Source organism: Antechinus flavipes, chromosome 1 (assembly GCF_016432865.1).
Source record: "Antechinus flavipes isolate AdamAnt ecotype Samford, QLD, Australia chromosome 1, AdamAnt_v2, whole genome shotgun sequence".
NCBI classification, from domain to species: domain Eukaryota; kingdom Metazoa; phylum Chordata; class Mammalia; order Dasyuromorphia; family Dasyuridae; genus Antechinus; species Antechinus flavipes.
Genome location: NC_067398.1, coordinates 233,297,489 through 233,318,851, shown reverse-complemented (window position 1 = coordinate 233,318,851; position 21,363 = coordinate 233,297,489). Strand labels below are relative to the sequence as shown.

The following is a 21,363-nucleotide window of genomic DNA, read 5'->3' as shown; positions in this document are numbered from 1 at the left end:
TGAAGAGGATCAGATGGTTAGATAGTATCAAGGAAATAGTACATATGAACTTGGATAGACTTCAAGAGACTGTAGAGGATAAAAGGGTCTGGCATGTTATGGTCCATGGGGTCATAGAGAATCAAATTTGACTGAGCAGAGTAACAAACAATTAAAGAGATATTCTCCCCAAGTCACAACTTCTTTCATTTCCCTTTCAGGTTCTCCTCTCTACCCTCTTCGAAATAATTGCCTGTAACTGGTGATTGATTGATGAGGACCTTTCTCATTAACATTCTGTCAACAATGCTAATCTAGTGAAGCAAGTAGAAAAAGATAAAGATATATCAGCTAGTCTAGTTCTAGGGTAGGGAGAGGCAAAGGAAAAAAGATAGACTCATTAGAAAGAATCTCCACCAACCATTAAGATAGCCATTAAGAATTCTTAAACCTTTTTAATGCCCCTTTAGTAGTCTGGTGAAGTCAATGGGTGTCCCTTAGAAATCCTAAACTAGGATATAAATATTCTAGGAGTTTTCCTGACACTAGCAGTCTTAACTTGCCTGACCTTCATTGTAATATGACTCAGGGCTGTGAAGATCTCTTATATGAGTGGAATAGAAGGCATGATGAGAGGGAAAGAACTTTTTTCCCTTGCTCTCTTTTTTATTGCTTGGTTCAAAGAAATGGGCCTGAAGTTCTGAGTATTTTCTGTGTTATTTATCTTTCCCTGTTAGACTTATTGGCTGAGATATTTCTCCTGGAATCCTGGCTCTAAGTTCACTACGAGTTGAACTCCACAGTCCAGTGGGAATTGCCACCAATCCCTGAAACTGAAGAAAACAATACAGAACAGAAAAAGAAATCCTAGATCCATTTGTCAGAGCCAATCACTAAAAGGGAAAGCAGAGAAAGGAAGTTCTTCCTCTTTTGCTGGTTCAGTTTATGACACCTGTACAGTGACAAAATGTGATTTTTCATTTTGTGGACATAGCAAGAAAGAATGTGCAGGAAGACAGACTATTCAAATCTGGAAGTTTTTAAAAACACAGCTTGTTCTGGCTATGCAATCAATCAAAGGAGGCTACCTATATTTTAAGGCTTCCTCTATGTTAGATAATCTGACTATGCTCTAAAGTTCTACTACATCCAAATCTACATTAAAATGTATGTATGTGTGTCTATAAAATATATATATATAGCCTCATTATACCAACATATATATGTAGGTATTTGTATAACTATTTCACTTGATGTGTGTGTGTATGTATATATATATATATATATATATATATATGTATGCATATATATATCTAGCACATTCCAGGTTAATCACCTTTATATTGGAGGATATCAGAAATGGGACATATTTCAATAGAAGTAGATGACAAAGTATAAAAAGATGACTAGATGAAGCAGAGGGCAGGGTGGGAAATAGCTTCGTGAACCTTTTGAAGGTATTCCCATTATAAATTAGTTGCTAATTTACCTAATGCTATCCTTCCCTTCTGCTAAATGGAACTTGATTTTTCATTAAACAGTCACTGATTCTCCACATGCAGAATGTTGGGTGACTCAAGCTATTAGTTGAAAGAATGAATCAGTCAATAAAAGAACCCTTAAGCAATCTATTAACAATATAGTCTATTGTTAGATTTCCAAGATTGTGGCTGGAAATACTTCATAACAGAATTATCTCTCCTTTTGGGAATTACACTACTTGGTTGGCTTTTCTTCCTGCCAAGTAGAATGTTTTGTTGGACAATGCCTATAAATCAGGAAGAAATAAAAATATATAGGAATGGTTCAGCAACCCTCTTTCAACCTTGGATAAAATATTGAATATGAATTGAGTTCCTAGAATTCATTTATTATGATGAAAAGCACTTTAAAAAATAGTCCCATTGCAACCCACTGATGTATTTTTCTTAAATTGGAAAAAATTCAGCTGAATGAGGGTTTTTTTTTTTAAATAGGTCCAGTTTCATGATATACATCCGTTAAGCTCTCACTGTCTAGAATCCTAGCTGTTACTGCTTATCTTACCACAATAGTGATATATAACAGTATTAATTTCTAAACCACAGCCTGGCAGACAGAGATCTAAAATCAGGAGAAGGGGAGAGGCCAGGTTATAGCAAATGGAACACAGTGGTTAACACACATGTCTCAGAAGGATTGTGTTGCCAAGGCTGGACTGGCACAGCAGAAAAGGAGCCTCTGTACACTGGGAGTGCATTTTGAATTACTACCAACTCCATGGTATATTGGTCCCAAAGTCTTTTTGAGCTTTTTACTTATGTCAAGGCCACCTGGAGCCTGGAAATGGTTTCAATGGATCTTCATCACAATTTATTGCAATGATATTAACACTCTTAATAACACTTTCTACCCTAAGCTGTTTCACCAGCATAATGCTAAGAGGGAGGTTCAAATAGAGTAGAACCCATAGGTGTGGTGCTAATATATATGTTTTAGACCTTCCTTTAATTGATGCTAATTGTTTTGGCATGTTCATCATGACTTCTTTGCTGGTGCATTGGAAGCATACCTTCCTAATTAATCCAATTTTTTTCCTGAACAAAGAGTCTTTATATCTTTCCATTTTTCTGGGTCCTCCTAAGTAAATAACTCCTCAAAAAGTTATTGTTGCTCTGATACTTTGGAATCCTATGCAAAAGGATATTTTTTCATTGGCTAAAAGTTGAAATTGGCTGACAATTCTGAAGCTTCTATCATACAGTCTTTTCATTTTTTTTCAAGATCCCTTTTAGAAAATCCTGTGATGCAAAAATTAATCTAAGTGTTTATCTTGTAGAGTCATAAAAGAATAGTGTTGGTCTCCTGCCAACTAGAAGGAACATGTTGGTTCTTAGTGTCCCCCAGACAAAATGTGAACCATGGTGACAGCTCTTTGTAACCTCTTAACCCTGACTATTTCTAGCCAAAATTTTGTGGTTGTTAAATGTTTATTGAAAATTCTTGGTATGCCCTTAGCTATCAAAAAAAAGAACATCTGTGAATTTGAGGCAACAAATAAGAAGAGTATTATCAGCTGCCCTTTTCATTTTTGCTTTTGGTAAACAAGAAAGCAATTCAATATTTTTATTTTAAAACATTCATAAGATTTGAAGACTGTAACCTTCCACTGAAAGCATTCAATTTAAAAGCAGTTCTCTATAAATCATGATTTCTCCTATCATTAACCCTCACCCTCCCAACTTCCATATTAAATTTTTCTTCTAACACTACTCTGGTCAACTTATTTTCTTTTGATGCCTTCTTACTGAATTCTATTGCAGGCTAGAAACTTCCAAGCATTCTGTTATGAGACATAATCATTCCCCCAAACCACCTTCTACACAAAACTGCACGGTAAAAATAAAGAGCTTTTGAGCGTTAGGGGTACAACACTCAAGAACTTTGTCAGACACATAAAAAAGATAGGAACCTAATAAAATCAGTAACAGTTTTATATATGTTAAATGGTTAAGAAATACATAAATAGCATAATAAATAGTGGCCTCTGATATTTCCCAGTATATACCCTTGGCTTCTCAAGCAAATCGGGTAGTCTGCTGCAAATATGGGTTGTAGATGTAATAAAGGAAATAGGGTGTACTAGTCATCCTCTGCTCACACTTCTGACTGCACCAAAAATATACAATAACTATAACACACATCTTGACAAAGACATAAAGACTGCATATGTGGGAATGAGTGTTTGAGTTGAAGTTTGTGACTTATTATGTAGTGGAGCAGTTTTCTGAATGCTCTTGTTTTTGAGAAAGAAATTGAGCAGAAGCAAACTTGAAATATGATCAAATTGTTGCTTAATACATCAATCATGTTTGAATGAATTCACATTTTTGAAACACATAACAGAACTGACTGTACTTGGAAATCCTTTTCCCCTTCACCACACCAAATCAAATAGAAAAACACCCAAATGGAAAAAAACAATGATGACTAGAAGAGAAAAAGTGAAAGAACCTATCATAAAAATAACAAAGAATTAGAAACAAAGTAGATGCCCATTGCACATGAAATAACTTTTAAAAATTGTGGCATATATATAAAGTGATAATATTATTCTTAAAAGAAAATGAATTACAATAATAACATTAATAATAGAAAAAGATGTTCTCAAAGCTGGAAAGATCTAAGAAAGATGATGAAGAAAAGTAGTATAGAGCTAAAGAAAATGTCAGAAAACAAATTTAACAGATTAAATTAGAGACTTCTGAATGGGAAAAATCAAAGAATACAATTAATTGTTAATATATTATGGTTCTTTTACAAAAAAATCAAGTTATAAGAGATAAATCATGAAAAAACTTTAAAAGAGAAAATGAACATTATTTTCAGACTATAATACAAAATTACAATTAATAGATGAAATATTTGCAATAGATATAGACTTAAATGGAAACAAAATAACAACATCATGAATAAATGAGACAAAGAACAAAATTAAAACAATGAAAATTATGTTGAGGATGCAAGAAGATTGAGAAATATAAACTATCGATCTTAAAAAATGTACAGATGTCTCCAAATTAGAGTAGAAATAGAGAAACTTGAAAATACTGACTTAACAGACTGATAAGCAAAATTAAGAGATTTTTAAAAGAATAATAAAACAAACTATTAGGAAACTCAGGTAAAGAAAAAGAGGAAAACTCAATTATAAAAATAAATAAAGTGAGTTCAGAGCAATTGAAAAATAAAATGATAATATGAAACTACTTTGCCTTTCCTTTTTACTTTATACATAGGTAAAACAAAATTCTAAGAAGTAGTTCAAGTATCTATAAAAATATAAGGCACTCAATCTAACAAAAAATAAGTATCTTAACTCAATCTTGAAGAAAAATCAGTAAGCCATAAATAAATTGACAAAGGGAAGGGGACCATAAAATAATGGAGCATATGGATTTTCAAATGAAATCTATTAAAAATATGAAGCATGATTAATATTTCTACTACAATTTTTTCCCAAAAGTTATACTTAGAAGGCACCTGTTGAGAGGTGAAGAGTCAGGGTGCAGAAAGATATAATTAATGTAGAAATATGAACAAGTTTGTAAGAGGAATTTTGTTTTACTTTCCTTCTCAAATTAATAGGGAAGGATGGTGGATGAGAGGATAGGCAGAATTTGTTGATTAAAAATTAATTTTAAAATGAAATTAAATTAACTTTCAGGAAAAAATGCTAGTACTTTGGGGTAGCTATGTGACAATAGATGGAGAGTTGGATTAGGGTGTCAAAAAGTGCCTTAGACTTTTCCTAGCTGTATATCACTGGACAAGGATTTTAATCCTATGGTCTCCTCATCTCTAAAACAGGGAAAATAGGGTTGCTGCCAAGATCAAACTTGGTAATATGTTTAAAGCACTTATTAAAACTTAAAGCAATACATTTATTGTTCAATCACTTTTCAGTCTTGTCTAATCCTATGGGACCCCATTTGGGGTTTTCTTTGCAAAGATATTGGAATAGTTTGCCATTTCCTTCTCTAGCTTATTTTACAGGTGAGGAAATTGAGGGAAACAGGGTTAAGAGGCTTGCTAAAGATCACATAGTAAGTCAGATCTGAATTCAGGAAGATTGAGTCCTCCTTACTCCAAGCCTAGCAATCAATCTAGCTGCCCCTAAAGCAATATATAAATGCTGGATTATTATTATCATCTAAATTATCATGATAATTTAGCAGAGATTCATGAGCTTGGGTTACAAGACTAGATCTGGAGAATTTAGTGTTGAATAGAATAAAATGGAGGAATGAAATGGATGACAACAGTAAATGGGAGAGTGCCATAGAAAAAAAGATAGGTTTTGCCTAGTAGCAATTTTGCAAGACATCACTGGAATTTCTGTGAGCCTAAAAGTGTCACTCTCTGATGTTGGGTTTACCAGACTCTGGCTTAAGCAGGAATTCATTTAAAAAATATCTAGGGCACATTTGGTTGTTGTATGGTTGCCTAGGTATCATAGAGTCCTAAGGGCTACATAGGATGTTAGAGAAATCCAGTCCCTTATAGGTAAGACGAGTCAAGAGACATTTAGAAGTCTTCAAATATTTAGAATTTTGTCAGTTTGTGTATCCTCTCCACTACAGGTGAAAACCTCCTCTCTATAATTGAGTAGATAATCTTTATTTGGTATCCTGTAATTAACCAAGTGATAAACCTCTTAAACACAGCTAAACTGATTCTAGAAGAAGAAGAAGAATTATGTAATAGTTTGGTGAAAGAAGTATGGAATCCAAGTCATGAGGATCACTTCTGATGGTTTTACTAATAGCCACCTCAGTTCTACCCACTGTCCTATATACTGATGTCCCTAGGCCCAGCTAATTTTAAGGCTTTGCCATTTTCCAGTTTATGTCAAATGACCTGCACCTCAATCTCTTATGTCTAGAATGGAATTCCAATGTTGTACAATCAGGTTCTGTCCTAAGATTTCTTTAGGAGCTCCTCCTGTTTTTCTGGTCTTTGAATAAAAGGAGTTCCTAGATTTTTTTTTACTATGGAGTTCCATAAAACTTAAGGTAGAGGAGATTCCAGAAATATATTTTATTAATTTTCTCTCTTCTTTTTATTCCTTTCTCTTTTTCAATTTATCTAAGTCTAGAAATTTTATCAACAAAGATAACAATCCTACTCTTAGATGAGTCTATTTCAAATCTCATCAGCAAAAAAAGCAACTGAGTGTTATAGTAAATGGGATATTAGATCTCATGTCAGGACAATTGGAGTTTTAATCTTGCCTCATTCTTAGTAGAAATTAAGTAGAATTTAATTTCTTTCAGTTTTAATTTTCTTTTCTATAAAGTGGGGACAATAATATCTACCTCATAGGGATGTGAGAATTAAATTAGAAAATATAAGCAAAGCATTTTGTAAACATTAAGGCACTATATAAATCCTATTATTATTTTCTCTGACTTTTAATTTCTTCTCTGAAAAATTCACCTAGCTTGTTTATAGCTTATTAGACAGCATAGAGTCTTACATCTAGAAAGGACCTTGGAGAATATGCAGTCTCTTATAGGTAAGACTAACACAGTTCAAGAGACATTCAGACTTCAAATATTTAGAATTTTGTCAGTATAGGGGTAGCTAGGTGGTGCAGTGGATAGAGCACCAGCACTGAAGTCAGGAGGACCCGAGTTCAAAATATGGTCTCAGACACTTAACACTTCGTAGCTGTATGACCCTAGGCAAGTCACTTAACCCCATTGCCTCAGGGAAGAAAAAGAAGAAGTCTGTTTGGGTCAATTTGGGTATCCTCTTGAGATCAAGATTTATAGCATTCCACAGTGTGGGAAACCACGGATGATATATAAGAAATCAAGTTCTTATTTGCTCTCGCTGTACTTTGGTGATTTCACAATTTGTTACTTTCCATTAGTTACTGATCTTCCTTCCAGTTTTCTTTTAACTTCCTTTTAAGTATTGGGAACTGGTTTTCATTTATTTGTTTACACCATCTTGTTCCAAGTCTTATTTATAATTCTTCAAATACCAGGATTTTATTAAGTTTTATGATTGTATGGAAAAAGTATACAGGACAGGAAGAAATCTCTCTAGACACTGTGCAATCAATATGCTTTTAAAATACATATACCTAAGATCAATCCATTCTGGACATATAAAATCTTCAAGGTTTTGCCTGGATAGATAAATCAAAAGATTTATGAATCTCAAATGTCATAATAAATTAAAGGTGCCAGTTTAAATGAAAAAACTAAGGATGCAATAAAGTTGATTTTATTTTTATTAAATTTTATTAAATATTTTATTAAATTTTTATTAAATATTATTTCATCATTAATGAATCACTAATAAATTAATTTCATATAGGAAAACAAGGGTTGGGGTCACTCCAAAAACTTTTAGAAAGATTGGGATCCATTTCCCATTTGTCAGTATGATAAATTATTCCAGGAATCTCTAGAAGAAACTTTTATCTGGAATCTCCCTATCATCTTGCAATTTTACCTGAGAATTATACTCTAGTAACTGCACTTTTAAAGAAAACTATTTATTGACAACTTTATTTTTACTTTAAGCTAAATGAAATTTCATGTTCACATATAAGAGTCACCAAGAAGTGAGCACTAAAATTATCCTAAAATTAATTTATCCAGTTGTGTTACACTTTTTTGTTGTCTTTTGAGACAATACATTTACTTGAGATATAAATTAACTTTTAGTATGTATCACATAAACCTAAATGAACTATGGTATAGAATGTTCTTAAAAGAAATGTATATCTTTCCATTATATTATTGAATAAATATTCCTGCCAAACAAAGAAAGCAGAGTTCCTATTTGTGCTATTTCTTGTCATTAGCCCACTGACATTCATAACCCAACCAGGCAAATAGAATGCCAACATTTATGGAATCCATAGATGAAGGTGAACAAATAAAGTAGATAAGGAGCTAATTGACCACTATGAAAGTGAATTAGGAAGAGTATCTTATCATGCAAGCCAAAATAGGAGAAGGTTATCAAGGAGAAAGAGGTGGTTTATCACCAAAAATAATAGAAAGATCGAAAATGGTGAAGACCAGGAGCAGGCCATTTTGTTGTTGTTTAGACAGTAATCACACAGCAAGTTAAGTTTCTGAGGCACTCTGGGGAAAAAAAGTATTATCTGACTCACTTTTAAGTTTCATCTGCACTATTAACACTATATTGTCTTCTTAAATCTAGACCATCAACATATTAAGATCTGATTTATAGCATTTGCTGACTTTTGAGGTATAAATTCTCACAGTGAAAATTTAACAATTGCCTCAAGCAATGAATTGATATATACCCATAAACTGATAATCATAAAAAAGAGTAGCTTTCAAAGAAGGGCAGGAACTACAGCAGCTAGATTCTCCCCATTCCTCAAAATTCAATTCGACAAACACAGGCATAATATCTTTGAACAACTTTTAAAATATTCTTGATTTTCACAAAACAACATGGAAAGGAGATTGGATTTGAAATTAGAGAAAAAAAGCATTCAAATTTCCAGATCTAGCACATCACTTTAGCTACATAAACCATGGATTTTCTTCTCTGTATGAGAAGTGCATCATCTTCATTTGGACATTTTTTTTTATTGAAAAGGTGAAAGGAAAAGGTACATTTGAGAAATAAGCAGAAAAGCAATTGTTACAACGGTTAGAGCTGAAAGAAAGTAACAACTCAGATAAATGGGTACTTGATAGCTCCTCAGAAGGAAACATTTACTTTTCAGCACAGATGGCCTAAGTATGAGCAGCAAATTTACATAACTATAAAGAATTTTGAGGAAGCTAACATAACCTAGGCTAGGAAAAACCCTAGGATCTTTGTAATCACTGTGAAAATTGTATATGGCCTATTTTGTGGTTTCTGATAGAATTGTTATTTTTTTTCTCATTCTGAGATAGAAGTGAGTCACTTAATACCAGGGAGTTTTCCTGAAAAGTTTAACCCAAACCCAGCTGAGATCTGTTGAACTGAAGAAGACAATTTTTGAAGCTCCTGATTTTAGACATTTAATAGCCTTGTGATTCAACACAAGTCATTTAACTACAAGACCTCTGTTTCCTCATCTGTAAAATGGGTATAATAGCAGCATGTAAAGATTACTATAAGGGGAAAAATGAAATATTTGCAAAACAATTTGCAAACTTTAAAATGTCATATAGATTCAAGTTATTATTGCTATTATGAGATTTAAAAAAGATAGGACACTTCTGGATGCCTCCAGGATCTAATCTGATTGGACAAAAACCATGCTATTTGAAAAAGCTGATTAGGAGAATCCTCTATTGTGTGAAGAGCTGGTTGGAGAAAGGAAAGGCATGACTTTACTCTTTACTGCTACCTGCAGTTTGAAAGGTGGAAATCCCTCAGAGGTTTGGTTACCTTTACTGTCAAAGCTTAAGATGGAGAATCCTCCCTCCCCAATTCCAATGAACTGACTTAATTAACTCTCCAAATTCCAGACTTAGGAAAACTGTTTCTGTTTCCCAAGCAAAGGAACAGACTCCAATAGTTCTGTTTTGAATCTCTTATTTTAAGAGAGTAAAAGCATAATGATTTGGGTGTCCCAATATTAGCTCCTGGCAGAGAAAGTGTTTTGTCCAGCAAGAGAGGAAATAAGATCCTAAAAAAAGGATCAGTCTCACAGATCATGAGGTGACACATAATACAGACTATTCTCTAAGGAAATAAGATATTAAGGTATAAGTGTTACTGCAGGCAGATTTTTTTTTAAATTCATGTACCTTACCTACTCTGGATGTATGCATGTTTGTGCTTATTCCATACATCTCCCATACATCAATAGAAGAGTAGGACCCAAGTTTATGACTTGACATGTTATGATTAATATTTTTGCCTTTGGTTTATCAAGTAATTTCTTAATTTAGGTGTTAGAGCAACTAGATGGTGTACTAGATAAGAGTATTGGTGCTGAAGTCAAGTAGACCTGAGTTCAAATACAGCCTCAGACACTTAACTCTTACTAGCTGTGAGACCCTGACAAGTCACTTAACCCCATTTGCCTCAAATAAACAAACAAAAGAGAGTTGAAAGTGTCATAATGACTACTTTTTTTTAAATGTAAAAAACACTGGTTCAGGTTTAGAATCTATACTTATGAGTTAGAGATGCATTGTTCCTCCCTCATTACAACAGTGTTACCCTTAAAACTCTAAAAGTGAGTTGTAGCAATGTGTTATAACCCCATCAGGGAAACTAACTTTGACCAGAATGAGCATATGTGAAATAAATGGGTCTGACCCCCAAGAGAAAGAGAGAAAAAGTTAGGAAAAGGGAGATAAGATAGCACCATGCCTTATGCTACCTATAAAATAAGGCAGTTTAACTAAGGTCCCTTCCAACTCTAAATATCTGATCCTACTTATGAAATAAATTTTGCAATCCTCATTTTGCAAAGGAGTATACTGAGAGACGTGAAAGATATGTAGAAATGGAAGTGATTTGCCTGGGATCACGACAAATTAAGTGAAAAGCAATATTTGAACACGGGGTTCTGAGAATACAAATCCAGCTCTCTAAATTATGTTGCTTCTAATAGGCAAAATGTAAGATTTTTTAGGGTGTGAGGATTCTGGGAAGATGGAAGAGTAGATCAAAAAATTCCAGACTCTTCAAATTCCCCCCTAAAAAAACAAACTAAATGCAAAATCGCAGGAAACATGAAAGTGAAAGTAAATCAGTTGTTCTTTTAAGACAACTTGAGAGGACCTCAAGAAAGATCTATTTTCCAGGGGCAGAGATTCTGCCTGCATGAAGTGCAAACACTATTTTGTAGAATAAACAAACAAAAACCTGTTGCCAGCTGAGATGGAAAACAGCTTCTCGGGTACTTCTACTTCCGGGACAGTGTGATGGTCAGACAACAGAGCAGGCAAAGATTGAAGGGTCCTCCACTGTCATAGGACACCAGGCTCAGCTGCGTTGACCAAACATGGTCCCAGGACTGCAGCTGTGGGAGAGAACAAAAGATTACAACGTGTGGTTATAGAAAAGGAGCAGGGACCCTACTAGCTGTGGGCATTTGTAGGAGAGTGAAGGTCCTGGTTTCATTTCCAGAAGTCAGTTGGTCACAGGAGGCAGGTTGGCAGTGGTGGAAGATCTATACTGAATGGCATTGGCTGGGGCCCCTAGTTGCTGCTTGGGGGTGGAGAGCCAAGATGGGTTCCCCTGGACAGAACTCAGAAAATAACACTAAAGAATGCCCTAAAATCTGGGGCACCCTTTCCCATATCCTGGGACTAGATTTGATAACAAAAATAAATTACTAAAAAACAAAACAAAAGTAAGAATGAGTAAGCTAATTGAAAAGAATCAAACCATAAATAGGTACTGTGGGGATAGAAATCTGGATTCACATTTAAGAGTGAAATAGTAATTTTTTTTTAAAGCCACTCCCAATCCAAAAAGAAATATCAAATTGTCACAAGCCCAAAAAGAGGAATGAAAAATCAAATAAGAGAAACTGAGGAAAAATTGGGGAGGGAGGAGCAATACAAGAAGTCAAGAAAATATGAAAAAAATCAACCAACTGGAAAAAATCCAAAAACAAGAAAATACACTTTGAAAATTAAAATTGGGCAAGGGGAAGCTAATGTTATAAAACACCAAAAAATAATAAAGAAAAAATAGAAGAAAATGTGAAATATCTTATTAGAAAAATAACATTTGGAAAATTAACAGATTGAGAAGAGAATATACACACACATAAATAAAATTAAATAAAATAATGAAAAAAATAGAATATAAAATGTGAAACATCTTATTAGAAAAATAAATTAGAAAAAGAACTTATCTGGAAAATTAACAGATTGAGGAGAAAATATAAATACTTATGTATACAAATATATATATATGATATTATATGCATTAAAAATTGTTGTTCTATCTGAAAGTTAAGATCAAAAAAATCTTGATAAAATATTGCAAAATTTTTTTCAGGAAAATTGCCCTGAAGATTGAGAATGAGAAGGTAAAGTAGTAATAGAAAAAATCTACCAGTTATCACCTGAAAGTGATCCCAGGATTGAAAATTATAGGATTATCATAGTCAAGTTTCAAAGCTCCCAAGATTTAAGGTGAAAATACTACAAAAGCTACAAGAAAATAAAAATACTACAAAAGCTACAATTTAAATGGTGTGGAGTAAAATCAGGATCACACAACACCTAGCAGCATCAAAAACCAAAGATCTTGGAACATAATACTTCAAAGAGCAAAAGAGCTCTTACCTAGCAAAGTTGATTATAAATGGGAAAATATATTTTTAATGAAATGAAAGACTTTCAACTATTTGTAACCAAAAAAATTCAAAACAAACCAAAAAAGCCCACCCCAGAACTCAGTGGAAAAATTCAACATATAAGATTCAGGAGAAACATAAGGTAAACATTAAAGACAAATAATAAGTGACTAAATAAGGTCAAACTGTTTACTTTTAATATGTGAAATTATTTTAATAATAAAATATTTATTTTATTATATTTTTATAAATTATATTATGCTATGTCATATAACACATAAATTATTATAAATCTTAATAAAATCTTATGACTATCATTATTACTTGGGTAGTTTGAAAGAAAGCTTTGGGCCCAAGCTAAGTATAATAGGTTGATCCTAAAAAAAATTAATAAAACTGAGTAGGGAGTGGTAAAGAAGCAATTATCTCATACAAATGAGGCTTGAAAGGAAGATGATACAGAAGAAGCAAGTTGGGATAGAACTAGTAATGCTGGAACCTTACCCTCATCAATACTGGGTTAAAGAGGAAACAACATATACAGCTAGAAAGGTATAGAAGTTTTCTAAATTTATAAGAATAGACTTATAGAAATGCATGTAGATTAAAACTTAGGAGTTTCAGAGGAAAAGACAAGAAAAGAACTCTTAGAAGGATTGATAGATTAAGGAATAGAAGGGTACAGGTAATAAGTAACTTAGATATATGAGGAGGGATTGGATAAATAGGGTAAGAAGAAAAGTGGGGGAAAATAGGATGGAAGGTAATATAGTAATAGTAATTATAATTTTGAACGTGAATGGGATGAATTTAACCACAAAATGGAAATGGATAGCAGAATGAGTTAAAAATCAGAACCTGATGGTATGTTGTTTACAAGACCCCACAATTAAAAATGAGAGATACACACAGAATCAAAATAAAGGACTAGAGCAAAATGTATTATTCTTGAACAAATAAAACCAATGTAATCAATATTAGAAAGAAAGCAGAAAATTAGGGGGAAAATTTTCATAGTCTCTCAAATAGAGGTCTCATTTCTCAAATTATAAAGAACTTTGTCAAATTTATAAAAATGTGAGTTATTCCCCCAAATTGATAAATAGTCAAGGATATGAACAAGCAGTTTTCAATGAAGAAATCAAAATTATATTTGGTTATATGAAAAAAAATGCTCTAAATTATTATTTATGAGAGAAATGCTAATGAAAACAACAATGAGATATCATTTTACACTTATCCTATTGGTTAAAATGATAAATGCCTTTTAATTGAAGAATAGCTAAACAAATTGTGATGGAATTTGTGATAGAACTGCTTATAAGAAATGATAAGCTAGTGGATTTTACAAAAACATGGAAAGACTTGGAACCTAAGAAAATATTACACATCTCCTGACAAAGAACTAATAAATAGAAGTATATATCATATGGTTTTTTATATATACACACACACACACACACACACACACATATATATGTATGTGTGTGCATGTGTGTATGTGTGTACATATAGAAGTATGTAAATTTATGTAAATACATAAATATGTGTGTATGTGTTTAATATTAGCCTGAGGTGGGATAAGAGAAAAAAAAACTGCACATCAGAAAATAAAGCATAGAAGAAAGCACAAAGAAGCTTGATAGCTTTGAAAACAATGTATAGTACTAATTACATAGTTTTTCAAAAAACATCGTCTTAAATAGAAATTTGTGGCTTTTATGTTGAATCTTCTATGTTTTATTGTATACATGGAAATATTCTCTTTTTTATTTTCTCATTTTGTATTTAAAGTTTAAAATGGATAAAAAATTTTTTAAAAGATTCTTAAATGGAATGTCTCATTTTAGTATTTGTATAGAAAACAACAAGCAGAATTTCTGATATATAGTACACATTTAATAAATACGTACTTTTAATTGTTGCTCAACTTAGTTAATTTACTGAATGGGTAGTATGCCATCTAGTTTAGACTTATCTTGCTAGAAATTTGGTGGTAAATGGAAGGACCTGAAATAAAACAATACCTAGATTAAGATAGAAAGTTGAGATTAGAGAAGATCAGAGCATTTTTGCTCTTGGAGAGGAAAGAGTCAGTAGAGAACAATTATATCTGGATTTTTAAGAGAAAATGATTTATGGAGCTGAATTCTTAGGAGATGGGATAGAATCAAGGATAAAATAGTAGAAATTAACCCTGGAAAGGAGAGGCATTTCTACTTTAAGCAAAAAAAAAAAAAAAAAAAAGAAAGTAAAAAATCGGTAAAGCCAAATGTATGGAAAATTTATGTATGGAGAAAAGATGATGAAGACATTCATAGTGGATGTCCTGCAACATTTCAGTAAAATAAGAGATCACCCAACTTTATTTAAGTAATACCAAGAGTAATTAATTGTTGAATTGGATTATTGGATTATACACAACTTTATTCACAATGATTAGAGAAGGAAACTGATTAAGGATTTATTATTTGGTAGGTGTTTTCTTATTATCTCTGTTTTCTTTGTTACTCAGACTTTGTGCATTTAACGCCATTAATTTTATCATTAGTATCATTAGTAAAATTAGTATCATTTTGTCTTATATGAATCTCTGGATTTCTTAATTGCTATTTTTTCAACTTCTAGACAGTTTGTCCTTTGCCCTTTTCAGTTAAAATCTTTCTAATTATATTTGCAAGAATCCAGGAAAATATATTCTTATCAGGCAGGAGTAGATGCACTTCATTCATAGTCAGGAGTCATTTATTCCTATGCTGTAAAAGTCTAGAAATCTAAATCTCATTCTTAAAATTCATCAACACTTTGAACACAACAAATCTGTCTTTCTTTTTAAAATCTTTTTAATATCTGATGGGTTAGTAGTGATGAAAATACCACCTGTGGGTCTTTAGGTCTTTAGTTTATTGTCTCAGATTTTGTAAAGTTTTAAAAAATGGCTTTCTTTTTTCTTTCAATTTCAAAAAATTGCTCCTTAAAGGAAACAAAGGATTCTGAGAGATGGAGAAAAAGGTGGAAATATTCCAAGTATGGGAGAATAGTCAGTGTTATCGTTATTCTGAAGTCTTCAATGATTTCCCCTTCATGCTTCTTTTGGAGCTTCTCCTCAGTTATGGTTTTTTTGGTACTAAATGAAATCTATCTACTATATAATTCCCTCCTGCACTTATTTTACTCTCTTAATTTAGAAGAGTTTCTCTGTAACACTGCTATCACTTTGTAAAGTTAGGTTTTACAGACTTAGTGCTTGAGAAATTCATAATTTCTTTGGATTCTCTGCTAAAGCCTAGATTATTAAACTGTAATGTAATGTATATAGCTAAACAGAATGAAAAGTCATTTGTAATGATTAAGAACTTTATTGACCTGCTTTTCTACTTTATTATTTTTAAAGTAGTTATGAATATTCATAAGCATTATCAAAATATGATATCTATTTAGAGAAATAGTTAAAGAAACAAACATTTGGGCATCATGGTATCTTTCCCATAAATTTTTAATTGTATTTATTTTAATCTTATCCATCCCATTGTTGAACAGAATCCTTTCAGCTCACCCAGAAACTTTAGATATAATCAGACACTTCCTTTCCTGAGTATTTGTGAATAATAACTATAGCTTCCTATGAAATTGATAATAATGTTCCTCTCTCTTTCTGTGTTGGGTTATTTAGCAGAAAACTGCAAAAAAGTACTGAAATCAGCAGGCCTTCTAAAAAAGAACTTGCTCAGGATCAGGACTGGAAGGGGCCAAAAGTCAGTTTGAGCTTCTCCTCTCTCTCCTCTCTCTTCCTCTCTCTCTCTCTCCTCTGTCTCTCTGTCTCTCTCTCTCTCTCTCTATATATATATGTATGCATATCTAAATATAAACATATATGTTTATATATGTGTATATAAATATATAAAGTGATGAATACCCAAATCTCTTCTTTGGGGACTATTCCCTTGGACTGAATTCCATTTTTTATGGTTTTTCCTTGATATTGTTGTACTTGTTATATGTACATTGAGATCTGAAACCAGATTCCAGCATTGGCTTGTTAAAACATGAGTGGAAGATAAAAATTGTCCCCAAAAATCACTGTTCAGGGAGATAGGGCCTTCCTATGCACTCCTTGGAGCAATGGGAGTCATAGTGGGACCAATTCAATTTTTCATCACTCATATGTTATTTTATTAGGGAAGGAGAATGTTGTTTACAAGAGATCAGGGATCAGTGCAATATTCAACTACTAATTAGGACTTTTTAGTGGAAGAGCAGTGGATAGAACCAGCTAGTTATTGGGGGATTGGGAAAGAGAAAGAGATGGGCTGAGGTCAGCATCTGTATTGTGCCATCAGGATATTGAGTCAGAATAAAGGGAACAAGGCAGATGGCATATCAAGAGTACATGGGAGCAGGATCAAATCCTAAAGTATCAGACACTAGACCTGTTGTAAAAGTCAAACTACAAGTATTGAAGTTGAAAATATGAATAAGCAAGAATTTCCATGTGTTGAAAGAAGTTGAGGAGATATAAGAAGCAATCTCTCAAAGGAAAAGAAAAATGACTTTATAGTACAATCTCTAAGAGTGATTAAAATGAAGCAAACGCTTTAATATAATGAAATTAGAATTGAGAGATATGCAGGGAAAAGAACAGAATTTATAAGAATCCTGAGAAGGAACAACAGATGGAAGCAGCAGGAGAGAGAGCAGAGGCATAGAAACCTAGAGGGGAAAGAATGGTGGAAGGCTACTGAGAGTCAAGAAAGAGAATTAAGAAAAGACCATTAGAGAAATAAGAGACTTTATGGTAAATTTGGAGAGAGTCTTGTCAGTTGAATAAGGTTGGAATCTAGCTTTCAGAGAGTTTAGAACTGAGTGAGGGAGGAAGAAGTCACCAGATATAGATGACTTTATGTAATTTTTGCTAGAAGAAGAGAGATAGAAAATGGAAACTAATTGTGATAAAGAGAAAGTTTTATTAAGGATAGATGAGACATGATGTGTTTGTAAGAAACAGAGAAGACAACAGAGAAGAAAATATTGAAGATATTTTGAATATTTGAATAATATTCAAATATTTGAAAAAATATTTGAAGATATTTCAAAAAATATTGAAGAGTGGAGGTAATCTGATGGATATGTTAGGGAATGGGATAATGAGTGAATGCAGAGAGATTTGTCTTGTTAAGGAGAAAGAGTACCTCTCTTCATTCAAAAAAGGAATAGAGGAAAAGAGCTAGTGAGAGAAGATGTGAGAAGTAATGTGAGACGAGGAGGAAAAGAGAAGATGGTGTTTTCAGAGCATTACCTCACTTTTGTTAAGTATAATAAATCTAAGTAAAATAGTTATAGTTTGTGGTAATTATACTAAAATTATTTATACTAAATTATACTAATTATACTAAAAGAGGTCAGTCTTTTACTGGACAATGATGGACTTTCTCCTCCTATATTGCCTGAAGACCATTATGATCAAAGTTCTGGCAGTATCCCTATTGTCCTCTTCTATCATGGTTCAAAGATTTTGGCAACTTCATGGTTTTATTGGACATCTTGGATGATGCCCTAGGTTGGAGTATAAACACTGCCCTGGTATTCTTCCTTCAATGACTCTGCTTTCCATAATTAAACCAAAGAGCCTTTTTGTCATGTATAAAAATGGTAAAACTAACTATTTCATATTAAATGGCCCAAGTCTTTGATTAAGCTCCATATGTATTTTCAAACATCAAAACTGAGAATCAAACAATTTTTAGAGCTTTTTCCTGTATCACTCTTAAACTTTCTTTCACTATTTGTAACATAATCTTCCTTTGAAGCTGGGTTCTATGACATGGATGATTTGGCCATACTGCAAAATAGCTATTGTTATCCCTTCTCTTATGAAGAAGCAACTCAACTTTTTCTAACAGCTTGTGTAATTTACTGAAATTTTAGGGATTAATAAAATAGTGGAATTACAGAACTTGTGAAAGGAATTGTATCCAGACAGGAAAGTTGTTTGAGACTGTATGACTGCTCACTCTGAAGTTGCTTTTTTAATGTACTTTAGGAGAGAAAGTCCTCTGGAAAAAAAAATTTGATTTGTATTCCATTAAATATCAACTTAATTCATTTACCAATATGTACAAAGATATAAATTTTACAATAAAATGTTTGTATTTATATATATATATATGTGTATATATACACACACTTTTGAATTTCTATTTGTGTATGATTGAGAAAATGCTTTTTAATGTATTTTCATGAATATATAGCTTTAAAAAAAACTTTCAGAGAGGTGATTTCAATAGTCAGTCCCTCAGAAAGACATTCTGGAAGAGTCATACTTTCTATCAAGAAGTTAGAAAATATGATTCATAGAAACAATATTGTATAGTACAGTAAAATCTATTTCCTTACCTCATAGGTTTGTGGTAGGATAAAATGAAATACTACAAGCATTTTGGTGTAGAATACTATAGAAATATAAGACTATTTTCTTAAACTTATGAAATATAAAGAAATATGTTGCTTTATTATAATAACAGGTTAGCAAAAGTTTCAATTTTTTGTTGATTTGTAAATTGGCTGTAAAAATATGATATATTTTATTTTCCTCCAATTTTTTTAAAAAAGGATTTATTTATTTGTTCTTATTTAGAGAAACTAACTTGTTAATAAGCAACACTATACATGCATGTTCATACATAAAATGTATATTCACATATATATGCTGCATATAAAACATCTCTTGTCTAACAAATTTGAGGTCTTAACTTGATCATATATAGCATATTTGAAAATAATTCTCTATTATAATATTATCTTGCTTGAAAGAAAATTTTAAACCTTTTATGTCTTTGACTCTGGCTAACCCCAGAATCTTTTTGGCATCAGAATACAGGGAAAAGTAAATGTAAGTACGCAATATGTGGAGAAAATCTGTACTGCCTGATTTAGTCCTTTACAGCTCCACAAGAACAGAATAAAAAGAGGTATCATTCTATACATCTGTTTTTAATGCTTATCCCAGATATAAATACTAAAAACAATGATATAAATTATTGAAAATTCATAAATGAAGACTATCAAATCATCTAAAAAATTTTTAAATAAGTACATTTTGCCCTAATAGTCCTTTTTCTTTTACAGATAACAATTTATAAACATCTGTCAAAAACATTCTCAATTTACAATCTTCCCCCAGCCCAGGAACATGATAAAAATTTCTCTTTCAACATAAAAATTGATTTTCCATTTTATGCATTAGTGTAATTTAATAATGGCTCACATTACCAGCTTCAAACAATGAAGTTATTGGAATTTTAAAATATCATCTTATATAGTTTATTACTTTACTTTGGTTTTCTTGACTATAGCAAAGAATATTGAAGATTAATTGTTATCAAATGACAAGATGAGGTCCAAGCCTTGACTAGAAAGAAAACTAGTCTCTCTTTAAGTTAAAAGGAAAAATTAAGACTGAAAAAAAAAAAAAAAACTACACAAAAATAACATTCTGACAATTTTGGCTTGTGGCATTCTCTCTCTTACCTTTTAGTTTTAGCCCTTTGCCATAATATACACACCAAGCCCTGGGTAGAGTTGGTGAGAGATAGGAACAAAACTACCCAGGTTGAAGTCTCCTCTCCCTAAAGATTTTAGAATATTAGCATTTGATACTGCCTGAGTAACAGGAATTTAAGCTCTTTGTCCTCTGGATGTAACCTGGCAACCTGGCAACAAACAGAAGGTGACTGGGTTTTGCAGTAGCTGATTGGACAGGTTTAAAACAAAAATGAAGAAACTCACCAACAGGCAGTGAAAATAGGTAGAGGCAGCAATTTTCTGCCCAAAAGGAATAGAAGGAAAATAAAATACTAGAGGCTCTTTATTTAGTGGGGGAAAAGAACAGATAGGCCATGCTCCTTTAATCAATTGATTTCTTTTGTGTTGTTTCTATTGTTTACTGAATCTCCTTATCTCTAGAAAAAAATCATTAAAAATTCTCCTTTGTCAAGAACTTGTCACACCAAAATAGAGGGTTTTTGAAAATGTATATTTTAATTATAAATCTGAATCTGTTAAGCAAAAGAATATTTTTAAAAATATCCACAAAGTGATACATAAGTTCATTGTTTTTTTTCCTTTTATGCCCACTAAAAATGGATGACAAGAGGCCATTTGTAAGACTGTTAATTCTCTTTTAAGTAATTCTTGAAACATATAGATTTACTAAACTAGATGATCTCTGAAGGATTTTCTAACTTTAAGATTTGTTATATTAAAAAGTTCACAATATATCTTCAGGTGAGGTTGATCTGGGAGAATGAATTCACTGATAATAGGAAACTTTATCAGTTTAGGTCAGTACATTCTCTGAAAACTAGGGTCTTATAAAGTTACCAAGAACACTGAGATTAATTTACTTGTCCAATTATGACACAGCTATTAGACAGTACAGGTAGGACTTGAACCTAGATTTTCCTAGCTTCAACACCAACTCAAAGTCAGCCACAACCCTATATTGCTTTGCCAGTGTGTAGAGTTGGTAAGATACCTTATTAAAAATCTTTGTGTTCATGTGTTCCATATTCACCTCCAGCTTTCAG

The 21,363-nt window shown here is 32.3% G+C and overlaps 1 protein-coding gene across 2 annotated transcripts in view; it reads right to left on the bottom strand.

Annotated features, from left to right (window-relative positions):
* LOC127562302 (zinc finger protein 474-like) overlaps nucleotides 1–20,423 on the bottom strand; it is an 81,707-nt gene extending 61,284 nt beyond the window's left edge. For both annotated transcript variants that reach the window (XM_051997913.1, XM_051997916.1), the window contains exons 1-2: nucleotides 20,306–20,423; nucleotides 11,332–11,488 (exon numbers count right to left, since the gene is read on the bottom strand). The gene's annotated coding sequence lies outside the window, so the exon portion shown is untranslated. The remainder of the gene's footprint in view (nucleotides 1–11,331; nucleotides 11,489–20,305) is intronic.
* Between the last annotated feature and the right edge of the window lie 940 nt (nucleotides 20,424–21,363).